Below are 12,893 nucleotides of genomic sequence, written 5' to 3'. Positions count from 1 at the left end.
TGCATTTGTTAGCATGAGGAGGAACATGGATTAGTAGCACTGCAGCAATCTGCAACAATCCCATCTTCACAGTAAAAAAATTAGTAAGCTTTTCATCTTCAGGTTGCTTTATGCAGAAGAATTTGAACACCACCACCACAGTTCTTGGTGACCAAGATCTCTGCTTTAGGCTTCCTATGATTCAGTCTTAACGGCAAAGCTGTTATGGGTCTATATGGCTTGTCATCAAAGATTAGTCCATTCTGGGTAGTTATTCTTTTAAAAAACAAACACGCAATGTATTTTTATTATTAGATAAAATAATACATTCTAAAGAGGAAAAGGGAAATAAAATCTTTATAAGGAACCATATTAAGAAAGGCGTGAAGGTTTTTGGTAGGAGATTTTAGCAAAATCTATCCTTCTGAAAATGTGATATTTAACAACAGGTTGAAAATGTACTTGTTGAATTCTTGTGGTGGGTGGCCAGCTACATCCAAAATTATTAAAAGCCATTAGGAGACTATCTAACCCAGGATTCCACAATGCCTATGCTGCGGCCCACTACAACGAACGGGCTGTGCAAGAGGCGGGTGAGCATGCATGCAAAGCTCCATTTGTGTGAGCAGCTGGTGTGCATGCTCACACACAAAACTCCATTTCTGTGAGTAGCAGGCTTGCACACAAAGTTGCATTTGAGTGAGCAGAACCATTCCCTCTCCCCTCCTGCCAGTTCATTGAGTGACACAGAATCATTCCCTCTCCCCCGCTGCCAATCCACCAAGCCAGAAAGGTTAGGGACCGCTATCTAATTAGGAGACTATCTAATGTTCTCTCATTACATTTATGAGCTCTTTGTTCATAATATGACCACTCTTATAAGGCAAGTCAAACATTTGTAGAATATAACAATGAAGGGATAGTAACAGTTGATGGGGCTAGCCTACAATGTCTCTTCCAATGATTCTTCCATTGACAATCTTCTGGAACTCTTCTGGTCTCTAGCTATCAAATAATAAATAATCATCATAGTTTTCTAAAAGTTGGGCTTTTCTAAAAAAAATCACAATTATTTGACAGTAAATGATCAATCTACATACTCTGTGGAAGCGTTTATACTCAGACTGGGATTAGAACTTCATGCACAACCCAACATAACCCTTTCATATAAAGAAAAACACCACCTAGATAATGCCCTTTTAATAAACTTCCCCTTTTCATATAAGAAAGAGTGCAAAACTTTGGGGTGTATGTGCAAACATGCCTTAATCAGACCCCACCAATACATTCCCAGACTGATGCAAAGTCCTCATGGCTATAGATATTATACTAACATTTACTTTACACAGGATATTATTATACAGTTTAAAGATTATGACTTTAAACTAAATCTTTAAACAGAATTATACTCAATCTGACATCTAACAGAAATAAATAAGGACTCATATTTTTATAAAACCAATTTATTTTGTGGTTAAGGCACCAGGCTAGAAAGCAGGAGACCGTAAACTCAAGCCCTGCCTTAGCCATGAAAACCAGCTGGGTGACTTTGGGCCAGTCCATCTCTCTCAGCTCTACCCACTTTCCAGATCTGTGGTTGTGAGAAAAATAGGAGGAAGAAGATATGTTGGATATGTTTGTCACCTTGAGTTAATTGTAAAAATAAAGGTGGCATACAAACAAACAAATGTAAATATTAAAAGAGTTTTCAAAAAACCTGTTAGCAAATGAAGTGTGGCAACTAATAACACAGAATAGGCACTCTTTTAGTGTTAAAACATTTTTTTAAAAAATTACATCTGTCAAAAGTAATGCATTTCTTATTTGGAAGGCAGCTAAGATGGAATTATTCTGAACTATTTTTAACACTCACAGTGATGATTTTATCTGTTTTTGAAGGTACTTTTGTTTCTGCTGTTTTATATGCAAAATGCCAAGTGGTCTTTGGATTCTGGTAGAATAGAAATAAATACGGTATCTAAAATAAGCAACCACAATTTGGCATGCTCTGCGCTGAAACAGTAGATTACCTTGCATTGTATTAAAAAAGTTATCAGGGCAGATGGAGTACAAAGTTAAAGGAAGTTGGAGATAGGGCAGAGGCAGTTAACTGGATAAAAAAGAGGGAAAGAAAAAAAAGTCAAAGCAATATACAGAAATGAAATGATATGAGGTTCGTTCTCAGAGCTCTGCTAAAGATGTTACCTAGCCTGGGAACGAAACCAACCCACAAGCTCGGAAAATGAACTTTCACCCTCGTCCTATACCAGAGTTACAGATAATCGCCACTATTGCAAAGAAATGAGATATTGGAGACTTTGTGAAAATGTAAATTATCACTAGGTAAATAAGCACATATCTCTAAAGGAAAACGATTTGCAATTGTATATTATGCTGTTTATATGATATATTATTGTGATATGAAGTTTTAATTGCTCGTAAGAAAACTGTAAATGAGAGAAACAATACAATAATGTCCCATTCCCAGGAACCAGTAAGAAAAAAATTAACATCTGTAGAATAAGTATATACTTATTTTGGTGTACCATATATGCCGGCGTATAAGACGACTTCCGAAAGCACTAAACTCGGCGCCAAAGACGGGGTCGTCTTATACACCGAGTCGTCTTATACGCCAGAAATACTGGTAGTTTCCGGCGTATAAGACGATGTTCTAGGAATGTGGCTCGGCGACAAAGACGGGGGTCGTCTTATACACCGGGTCGCCTAATACGCCGGCATATACGGTAATGGCAATGAGATTTTAACTTTATGTGCCCGTGTGTATTTCTGTCTATACATACAACAATTAAATGATCACATGTAACAAGTCATTGCTGAATCTTAGTTACTACATAGATTTCCTCCATAATGATCTGATCTTAACCCTAACCTGGTCTTTCAGATCTTCAGTAATGCAATCATGTCCACTGTAACTTTCTATCCACATATTAAATATGCATGAATTATATATGCGTGTACATATATGTACACACACACACACACACACACACACACACACACACACACACATACAAATAAATGTAGAAAGTATGTCACTTCTGATCAAATAAACCCAGTTTCACTATGGGCACCTTTTCATTGTATACAGCACATGATGCATTTTTAATGATTTACTGGGTTTTCCTTATTTTTAATATGCTTGTTATTTATTTGTTTTACAAGTGGCTTTCAGCTGTATCTGACGCTTTTAAGAATTAATCTGTCCATTGACTATACTGCCAACTGCATTGTACTTTTTAAAACAGTAGGAGAAAAAATAATAGCAATATCTTTGTTTTCTTTCATAATACATTTTAACACCTTAGCCTGCTTTGTTAACATAATTTAAGCAAATATGAAGATAAGAGATAACCTTTATTGTCATTTTTATACTGTGGGCACAATGGCACACATCAAAAATGAAATTTAGTTGCCCGCTCTCAATGTGAAACACATACATGACACACACCTAAACATACTATGAACATATGTATAGACCCACATCCCTACATATACATAGCAAATAAATATTAAATATTGTCCATCTTGAATATATAACGGAAGGAGGAAGCTTTAGAGTTCGCAAGGTTAATGCTGTATGGAATGAAACTCTGGCTGAATCTGGATGTTCTGCTTCGGATACCACGAAGCTTCCTTCCAGAAGGTAACAAGGAAAACAGGTCGTGAAGAGGATATGTAGTGTCCCAGATAATCTTATGGACCCTGCTCAAGCAGCACTTCTGTGCTATGTCCTGGATGGGAGGGAGGGAACCGCCAATGATCTTTTCGGCCATTCTCACTACTCTCTGTACCGCCTTCCTGTCTGAAGCAGTGATGCCTCCAAACCAGACTGTGATGCTGTATGACAGGATGCTCTCGACTGTCCCCCTGTAGAAAGTGGTCAGGACAGGGGAAGGAAGATGTGCTTTTCTCATATGGCGCAGAAAATGCAGGCGCTGCTGTGCCTGCTTCACCAGTTTCACACTGTTAAGTGACCAAGTCAGCCTACTCGTTAGCTGCACACCCAGGAATTTGATACTGGTAACCATCTCCACAGGTGAATTATTTATGCACAGAGAAGTGTGGATGTGCCTGCCTTTTCTGAAATCAACAATGATCTCTTTGGTTTTTCCAGTATTTAAAACTAGGCTGTTTTCCTTACACCAGTTCACCAACCCTTCAACCTCCTTGCGGTAAGCATCCACCTTGTCATCCTGAGTAAGGCCCACTACTGTTGTATCATATGCAAACTCCACAATATGGTTGGTGGCAAACCTAGCACAACAGTCATGGGTCAACAGGGTGAACAGCAGCGGACTTAAGACACAGCCCTGAGGAGAACCTGTGCTCAAGAAAATGGTATTAGAGGTATTTGTTCCAACTCTCACATATTGGGACCTGTTGGTAAGAAAATCAAGAATTCAGTTGCACAGAGGAGTGTTTAAGCCTAAAAGGTCCAGTTTGTCCACTAGATGCCGGGGAATGTATGTGAATATAGTTTTTACATTATGTTCATAGCACTCCCCCATTCAGCTGCTCAAAATTCACACTAGCAGTATTCTACTGTTTGTTTAGTTTTCAATATTTCCAAAAAATCACGAAACTGTCCTCAATGTAATTTTTCTTGGTTAAAATCTAAAACTGCAACTAAACTAAGCAAATTAATATAGAGTAAGTGCCATATCTTTAAAAGATGTGAACTAGACTTATCTCATAATTCAACTATTATTCTTGTTGTCTCCTTAGCATTTAGTATTACTGATAGCAATTCTTGCCATAAATTGAATAAATGTTGGGAAGATGCCTTTGTTTTATTCCATTTCTTTACTCTCTCTCAGGCATGGGAGACACTGTGGTTTAAATCTCATAATAAAAACTGAACAAACATTAACAAGGTAAAGAATAGCCTACTTTCATCAAGGGTTTGTCAAGCTCTGAGCAGTCTGCAGGAAAACCTTCCATTAAGTTGATGAAGACAGCAGAGAAGCCAGCAAGAGCCACATGATGCAAACAGGATCATTCCCTCACCACTTATGTTTCTCTAAAAAAGGTAGCCAGCTACCATGTATGGCCCATATATCCCAGCAAGATGCATGATGGGAGAAAAAGGGGAGAAATACTCAAGGGAAGGAGATGACCATAAGCTCCAGAATCTAAACTCCTAGTTCTCATAGATTCAATATTTCAATATTTACAACTTAATCATCTGTAGCTTTATGCTGGAATAGAACCATATATAATGAGGGCAACCTAATTGTCCTGTCAGGTGTTTTCCCAGGAAATCTAAGAAATTGTAGAGTTACCTGGAGAGGGGGAGGGAGACCGAGAGCAGGAGAAGAGAGGCGTAGCCATTTGGAAGAGAACACTGTGACCAAGTGCCATAGAAATATGTGGACTTACACTAAAAAATGTTCGTTTGAATGACAAAGTGAAAATAGCGCTAGAAAAATGAAGATGAGAGAAAAATAATGTATAATGTGTATTTTGAAAAAAAATGTAAAAGAACAAAGAATGATCAAGATTAATAGTGTAAACATTAATGATTAATAAGAGCCCGGATAAGAGTGAATAAAATTACAAATAATAGCTATAAAATTGAGGTCCAGAATTTTGGAAGGAACACTTAAGAGATACATATGAAAATGGATTATTTGTTAGCATCCAAAAAAAACCCTTGATGAAAGCAGGCTGTAAGAATGTTGAAAAATGTTAAGACAAAAGGTGTAGATTGTATAACCGAAAAAGGTTAAAATATGTTAAAATATAGAAGTTTCCTCAAGGAGTGTATGAACAATGGCTGCATCTATGCATTAGAAGCTTTCACATCATCACTAGTTGTAGACAAGGCAGATTCTTCTTATACCTGCCAATGATAGTCACAAAATCAATAAGGAGCTCATCTCTATGGATTGCTACTTTTCCCAGAGGAGCATTATCCCATATTTTCTCTAGAACACGGGTGTCAAATTCACCGCATCACGTGTTGCGACATATCATGACTTTTTTTGCATTGCTGGAACTGGCGTGGGTGCACCCTCTGCATGATGCAACCGGCCTGCGGGCCAGCAGTTTAATACCCTACTCTAGAAGCTTAAGGCAATATATATGGTAACTCCCCTTTAGCTTTATCTCAACAAGAAACCAATGAGTTGGTTAGGCTAAGAAAGCATGACTACACCAACATCACTGCCTGAAGTCCAGTAGAATTTAAACCTAGATGCCTTCAACCTAAACCAACCATCTCAACCAGAATTTATGAAAAATATGAGGACTATTATAAGCAGTTATTTTTTCTTTAAATGTATAGAAAATGGTGGTGTTTGATCCCTGACAATATTTGTCCATTAAATGTTGGAAACAATATTAACTTAATTTGCTAAAGTTTTTGAAAACATTCTACTAAGAAAAAGAGTCTTCTTCAAATCAAGCTCAATTTTTTTATATAAGGAAAGAGAAAGGAAAACTGGAACAGATAACCCTGAATTTTAAGAAACATCAAAGATATTCTTTCTGATCTATGAACAAAACCAAATAATCAGCAAATATTGTTCTATATTGATCCGTCTCTTGAAATAATTTTTTTAAAATGAATTTGAGGGCTCTCTGCTTTACATGATTTGTTGTTTTATGGCTCTTTTTGTTTCAAGTAATTACACATACTTATGTAATCCTGAGGAGAAATATAATATTTTAAAATGTGACTGTGAATGTAAGGGACACCTCAAGCACAAACAGTAGTACAAAAGATACTTTTAAAAAACCTCTAGTTTTTTGAAAAAACAATTATTCCATGGAGATAGAAAAAAAGCAGTATTATGGATATTAAAGAATGGATTTGTGTTCCCTTGATTTAAAAATCTCCTAAAAATGAGTATATGGAGCAGTGTACAGTAGTTCTGTATAAACTAATTTTAATAATATCAATATATTGAGTTAATTCTACATTAATGTATGTATCTTTTATTTTTGAGGGTTTTTCATCTGAATCAGTTATGTATAATGTTATCCGATTGTTCTCGTCTTTATTAAATTTCACTAATAATAACAAATTTATCTTCCAGTAGGAAAGATAAAAACAAAATGATGCACTGCATGAAGGACATAATTTTTTTACAGTATCTGAAAATAAGACTTTATTTTCATGTGAAATATTGTTTAGTAATCACAAAATCTATTTTTTGAATTGAGAAATCAAGTGACTTGGGGGGAAAAGTCATCATTTTCAAATTGTCCTGGAAACCAGAACTATTATTTTACAGAAGTTTTAATATAATCTTTTTCACAGAATAGGGAAGTTATGGCCATTGAAACAAGATTTTACTTTGCCCTAACTCTGCATCATACTTTTTCATTCTGAATCAGTATCAAAATAAAAGGTCATAAATATAGCTGGATGCTAACTGTTGAAGATATCTTTTTTTTTAAAAAAAAACATTTTGAAATAATTTGAAAACAGCTGTTGCCAAAATAATAAATCCATCTATCCTTTGCAGTTAACCTTCTATGCCCCAAAAGGCATGTAATTCAGAATAATATTGCTGATTTTTTTGTTAGCACACTAGACTGAAAAACTGAAGAAACAAACTTCTGCCAACAGCTGAGTAAACATCAGTCAGTTAATAGAATAACAGAGTTGGATGGGACTTTGGAGGTGTTCTATTCAATTTCAGACAAATGGCTGTCAATCTGTTCTTAAAAACACCCACAACTTTTGGAGAGAAGCTGTTTTAGTAGTTAATTGTTCTGTCAGGAAATTTCTCCTTAAATCTACGTTGGTTCTCCTTGATTAGTTTCCATCCATACCCAATTCCTGCCACTGTTCTTCATATGTTTTAGCCTTCAGTCCACTAATCATTTTTATTGTTCTTCTATGTACTCCTTCTAGAGTCTTAACATCTTTTTTATATCATGGAAACCAAAAATGATTGCAAAACTCCAAGTGTAGTCTTACCAAGGCATTATAAAGCAGTACTAACACTTCATGTGATCTAGATTAATATTAATCTAATATGAACACATTATTAATTAAATCAATCAGATGCTGAAAATCACATAACTCTAGCAAAATTGATATATTTACATTTGGACGCTTATTAATAAGGAATTAGAAAATTTCCTAAGCATGAACTAAATGAACCAGGGTTCGTGATTTATATGCAAAATAAATTTGGGCTGCCTCAAGAGCATGAATTTAATTATTGAATAACCCCATTTCTGGATTCTCTGAAAGGACAGCTTTGCTAGTTATACAGTATCAGTGTTGCTTTTGGCATGCTGGGAGGGTTTATCTTGGACTGGAGGGATCAGAAAGGGAAAAAAACAACAACTCACATTCTCAGTTCCTAGTTGCATGACTGATGTTTAAACAGAGTTCTCAGACTCACTCCATTGTTGAAGAGACACTTCTAGAAGTAGTTGAAAATGACATGAAAAAATAAGCAAAAGGAACATATGTAAATTTTTTGGGGGGTGGGGGAAGAGAAGGCACATATTTAGTTTTATATTAAAACCTTATTTTAGCCTCCTGAGAATAAAAACTATGTCCTAATATTTTGGCCAAATTAAAATTTTACCTCTAAGAATTTACAATATATAGAGAGAAATAATTCAACACAACCATGTTTATTATTTAATTCTCTCATTCAAGCAGTGGCATTCTTAGGACAGGAGTTTGGGGGAAAACTCGAATCCTATTCAACAGAATGAAAAGAACCCTAAATGCAGCTGAGTTAAGCCTGCAGAAGAAATGCGGGCATGGCAAATGTCTGATGGAACTGTAATTTCTTGGGCTGAAATGGGTAGAAATGTACTTTCATACTGCAAGATTCTGTTAATACAACCTTATAATAAAGACAGAACTAATATTTCTGGGGTTTGCTTCTTGACTGGACCACCTTAGAAGGCTGGTGGAAGAACTTTAGAATAGGCCTTCTAAACGGCACTACTTTCTACTATTTAGATGTTGACTTGAATGGTCTCATTTGTAGGGTTAACAGTTTTCTCATACGTTAGCTTCCGTAGCTAAGAATGACTTTATGTAGATCTGCATGACATTCCAAAATGGTTAGATTTCCATTTGAACACATATCTGAAATAATGTTCTTTAAAATGTTGTTATTATTTATTCTTCCAGATCTAAACCACTTCCCAATGATATTGTAAATATTGATTTTTTTATGCTTTTAAATAGATATCTCACTTCATTTCAGTTCCCAGTCAAGTTGAATTTCATTCCATGTTGTTCCAAGTGTTCTAGCATAGGAACAATTAGATTTTGAAACAAATCAATGCTTTCTATTTTCAACTTGAATCTCCAAATGCGTATACATCAACATAAATCTCATAAAGAATAGTTGAATCAAATAGTCAATCTTTATTATTATTTCTTCATTAAATTTTAATGTTTTGCTTCCTCAAATACCCTTCAGAAAAAAACAGCAGGAACTTACTCCACCTACTTTTGTTGAGTTCAGAATAAAAATGTAGGGAGCAAAGGCATATTTTGAATTCCCTCTAGTAGAACATTCAAAACATTTCAAATTTTGTTCTGTTAGAATATAAGATGCTTGAAATATAGTCACTTTTTAATTGGAGCTGTTACATTGCAAGCTCAGAATAAAGTATTTTGTGTACATACCTACTACTCAGACAGTAGACATGTTTACCTCTAGAGCGAATTCTGGGTTTGGAACCAATAAGTGTTCACAAGATGTGATGATTATGAAATAATACTACGATACAGAGATTGTATATATGAAGAGTGAATTATCCCCTTTTCCTTGATAAAAAGATTTTACATTATGTAGAAAGATCTATCTATCTATTTCCATCATCTTTAGAAAAAAAGCAGGAAGGAACTAAAATATGGTGGACTGGAACATGCATTTCCTATTTAATTTAATTTAATTATGTAATTCATGTCCATATATATCATTATTTCAATGTTCACCCTAGATCTAGAAAAGCAATAAAAATGGTCCAGATCTGGCTTGGGATAAGAGAACGACGTTCCAGAAAAAAATCCCTTTGGAAAAGACAGTTGTGCAATGGCTTAGAATGCTGCTAACCTGCCCCATAGTATGGTATACCAGCCTACCCAGTTTTAGCACTTCTGGATATGATAACCAGATTCCAGAATTCTCAGTAATAAGCATGTTGACTGAGGAATTCTGAGAACTGACATTTACATGTCAACAAGGTATTCAGAATGTGGAAGGCTTATATCACATACATTGATATCTCCAATTTGTTCTAGTGGTTATTGCACCAGTCTAGAAACCAGGAGATTGTGAGTTCTATTCCTACCTTTACAAGAAACCTGGCTGGGTGACTTTGGGTCAGTTATTCTCACTCACTATTGTATTGTTGTAGGGAAAATAGGAAGAGGAGGGAGTATTAGGTATGTTTGCTGCTTTAAGTTATTTATAAAAATAATATAGGCAGGATAAAAACATCTAAAGGCAAATAAAAATAAATAAAAATGGTAATTAAAGAATACATGGAATACAGTAGATATAAATAATTAAGATCTAAATAATTAACATAATTAAGACAGAATATCAGCAAATAACCCAAGCCTGCAAAGATGAAGTGAGGATTGCTAAGGCTTGAGGCAAAAGTCAAAAATAACAAAAAAAGCTTCTTTCAACATATAAAAAACAAGAAAAAAGTTAAGGAAATGATTGGTCCATTAGTGGGAGAAAGTGGTAAGAAGGTGACAAGCATCAGGGAGAAAGCAGAACGACTTAACTCTTTTTTTGCATCCGTCTTTACACAAAGGGAAAAAACAATTCACCCTATCAAAAACAGTACCGTAAAAAACAGATTAGAAACACAAGTTAAGATAGGCAAGAAAATGGTAAGCAAGCACCTGTCCACTCTAGATAAGTTCAAATCACCAGGACCAGATGGATTACACCTCAAGGTTTTGAAGGAACTGGCAGATATGATTTCAGAACCACTGAACTATATCCTGGATATCCTGGAGCACTGAGAAACTACCAGAGGACTGGAAAAGAGCTGATGTAGTTCCCATCTTTAAAAAAGGAGAAAAAATGGATCCAGGAAATTACAGACCTATCAGCCTGACCTCAATACCTAGGAAGATTCTGGAAAAGATAATCAAGCAACAAATCAGCAAGCACCTAGAGCAGCGGTTCTCAACCTTTGTGTGACGGCGCCCCCGTCACACGGACACGCCACACATGCGCAGCGTGCATGCGCGATGGCGCCCCGCGCACGGCACCCGTGCACGGCGGCGGCCCCATGCGCAGCAGGCATGCGCAGCGGTGGCCCCATGCACGGCGCCGCACCCTGAGGGGGGAAAATGGCAGATCGCGTTGTTTGGCAACCCCCGTAAAATGGTCGTTCGACCCCAAATGGGGTCACGACCCATAGGTTGAGAACCGCTGACCTAGAGGCAAATAAACTCATTACCAAAAGCCAACATGGGTTTGTCATAAACAGATCATGCCAGACAAATCTTATTACATTCTTTGATCAGGTGACAAAATTAGTGGACCATAGGAATGATGTGGATATAATTTACTTGGATTTCAGTAAGGCATTTGATAAAGTAGACCACAACCTACTCGATAAGATAGAAAATTGTGGCTTAGACAGCATCACCACCAGATGGATTCATAGGGTTTCCTGCCTGAGCAGGGGGTTGGATTAGATTGGGGACTATGTTAGATAAATTGCAGGATTCTATCTCATTTGTATTGCAGCAACAACTGACTTCTTCTTCTTGTGCCATATCTATTATTGGACATTGGCGATCATGTTGGCGATCCTGTTTTTATCAGCAGCCGCAAGAAAAAGTGCTGCTGAGTTTTGTCCAAACCAGTCCCTTAGATTTTGAAAACATGATGTTCTTCTGCCTGGACCTTGTTTGCCTTCAAACCTTCCCTGGAGGATTAAATGGAGTATGCCACATTTTTCTGGGTGTCGCATCACATGTCCAAAACATTCTAATTTTCTGCAAGATGGTAGGTTACTCAGTCAAATTATAAGTATAAGGGTCTACCATCATCCTTGCTACATCATCTCTGGCTGGAAAAGTGAAGAATCCCTTTTGAAACAAATCTCTTGTTTGAAACAAAAAATTCTTTTAAATAATGATATAAGTGCAGCAAAACAAGCAAACTGTAAAACTTGTAGGTTTTTTAAATAGAACTTTTCACTTCCCAGAACGAATAACAACTTTCACTTTGTAAAGATAACTGCCTGAACAATAGTAATTTACACAGCTTTTAAACTGTATTTATTTATAGAACTCCAAGTGTCTGTACACGGAACTTAACTATGTTCCGCTATTTAAAATATGTTAACACAGAAAGTTAACCTACTGAACAATGACATGTCCTGGTCTATATATTTAGGAAAGCTGACAGTCACATTTATTTCAGTAGTAATCAGTTTTTACTGAAGAAAAAAAAAATCAAAAGGCAACAAGGAACTCTTGCATCTAACAGCCACTCTTTACCCCCACCTCCTAAATCCTCTTTCTAAGATTTACATGAAATCTATGATAATGTTGATGGAGAAGATGATATTCTTTATTTCTATTTTGGGGTGAGAAGTTATAAAATTAAGTGCAAGATTTGCCCCAACTTAGCACAATTATTTTACCTACTTCTTGCAAAAATGCAGAGAATTACACCATCAAAAATTATTAATCCAGTGATATAATGGGAAGGGAGGGGCCTGTAAAGATTATGGAAATATGAAGCTTAACGTTGTTTAATTTTGACTGGATTGCTCACTTCTATAATTTGATATCTATAGGTCAGGGGTGTCAAACTCGCGTGATGTGTCTCATGACGTGTCGCGACGTATCATGACTTTTTTTTCTTTGCTGGCAATGGGCTGGGCACGGTTTCGCCATGATGCATCCAGCCCACGGGCCA

The 12,893-nt window shown here is 36.3% G+C and overlaps 1 protein-coding gene across 1 annotated transcript in view; it reads right to left on the bottom strand.

Moving 5' to 3' along the window:
• ST8SIA4 (ST8 alpha-N-acetyl-neuraminide alpha-2,8-sialyltransferase 4) overlaps nucleotides 1-12,893 on the bottom strand; it is an 81,593-nt gene that overhangs the window by 36,517 nt on the left and 32,183 nt on the right. The window lies entirely within an intron of this gene.

This window comes from Crotalus tigris, unplaced genomic scaffold, assembly GCF_016545835.1.
Source record: "Crotalus tigris isolate CLP2741 ecotype Arizona unplaced genomic scaffold, ASM1654583v1 scf7180000017710.2780689, whole genome shotgun sequence".
NCBI lineage: Eukaryota > Metazoa > Chordata > Lepidosauria > Squamata > Viperidae > Crotalus > Crotalus tigris.
Note: the sequence above shows the minus strand (reverse complement) of the source record. Positions and strands in the feature narration are given on the sequence as shown.